At 37.5% G+C, this 1351-nt stretch overlaps 1 protein-coding gene across 6 annotated transcripts in view; it reads right to left on the reverse strand.

Moving 5' to 3' along the window:
* The window catches only part of LOC101858949 (probable palmitoyltransferase ZDHHC14), a gene marked incomplete at its 5' end in the record, with an annotated part of 28541 nt that overhangs the window by 20976 nt on the left and 6214 nt on the right, over positions 1-1351 (reverse strand).

The raw sequence follows: 1351 nt of genomic DNA on the forward strand, positions 1-1351 counted from the left end.
CCCCCCCCCCCCCCCCCCCAACAATTCCTTCTCAATCTCAAATTGACTTTCACATGTTAAATGAACATAAAAGTCAAAACAATACAGAAAAAAAAGTGCCCCTCTATCTGCAAATATACAATATTAAAAACAAAACATAATTGTCACCTATCTGGTAATGGAAAAAAGCAAAACTGAAACTTGACTGCCTTGATGCCCTTGAGTGTTGACAGTCAAGACACAATGTCATAAAAAATAAGTGCCAATAATCTAAGAGGAACAAATAGGAACAAATCTCAGCTTACTCAAGCAAAGATTTTTTTTCCTGACGAATTTTCTAGATCAATGCTCCTCCCTTCCCATATATTGTTGGACTACAAATATAAACAAGAATAAAAGACATCTCCAGGGATTTACATTTCAGAATAACAGTAAAGTTGAACCACAAAACTCAACCCAGGAAATAAAACGAGCATAAAAAACAGACCATGCCAAATTAGAATAAAACAAAGTAACCATTCTCAGTGCGGCTAAACAAAATCAATGTCTACAAAGTGAAGTCCTTAAAAGGCCAGTCAGTCCCACGACTGAAAACATAAAGCAAAAAATGGCCATTGTGAAAGGAAGACTGAGAACATAGGTACAGTACAGAACAACAAAAAGCCAAGTGAACTGGACGGGCAGTTTCCAGACAAGTAGTCTATTGGTTGCGGCGTATTTTTATGGTGACCACATTAACATTTTTTTTAAAAGGTGAAGAAAACCAAACAGGATGTGGTATGTGGTTGGATGAAGTCCATGACTGAGCACTTGCTAGGACATTGTAAGGTCCTTTTTTTGCAGGGAAAGAATAAGACATATCAACAGAAACAACAGAGGGAAAAGACAAGAAGTAGAGCCTACAAGAGGCACGCCCACTCCAACCATCCGCTCTAGAAAATAGCAGAGTTGAGTAAAGAGAAGCATGTCAACACGATAACCATCATAAAGTGCGGGAAGCAAGACATAAAGACAGAACCAACAGCGGAAAGAAAAGAAGTAGAAAACAAAACCCCAAACTGTAAAAGCTTTACTTCCAAAAAGAGGAAAATTAATCCATATCCTTTCTGCGACAAGATTAAAAGAGTCTATTATTACAATTTCCGTTTATTTTACAAGATCAAAGATATTTCACAAAGATGCATCCCAACCTCCCCACCAGAAAGATTAGCAGAGTCTGTTCCAGTATCAAATTTTCTCTTTTTTTACAGGGTCAAAGAAAACCCCCATCTCCCCAAACACACCTTTTGCCAATTTGATACTGGTATCGTTCTTTAGATCTATGCCACATTAATTAAGTCTATTTCCATGCTCGAAAACGGGATTTTTTTTG

Source organism: Aplysia californica, unplaced genomic scaffold (genome assembly GCF_000002075.1).
Source record: "Aplysia californica isolate F4 #8 unplaced genomic scaffold, AplCal3.0 scaffold00278, whole genome shotgun sequence".
In the NCBI taxonomy this organism is placed as follows: Eukaryota; Metazoa; Mollusca; class Gastropoda; order Aplysiida; family Aplysiidae; genus Aplysia; species Aplysia californica.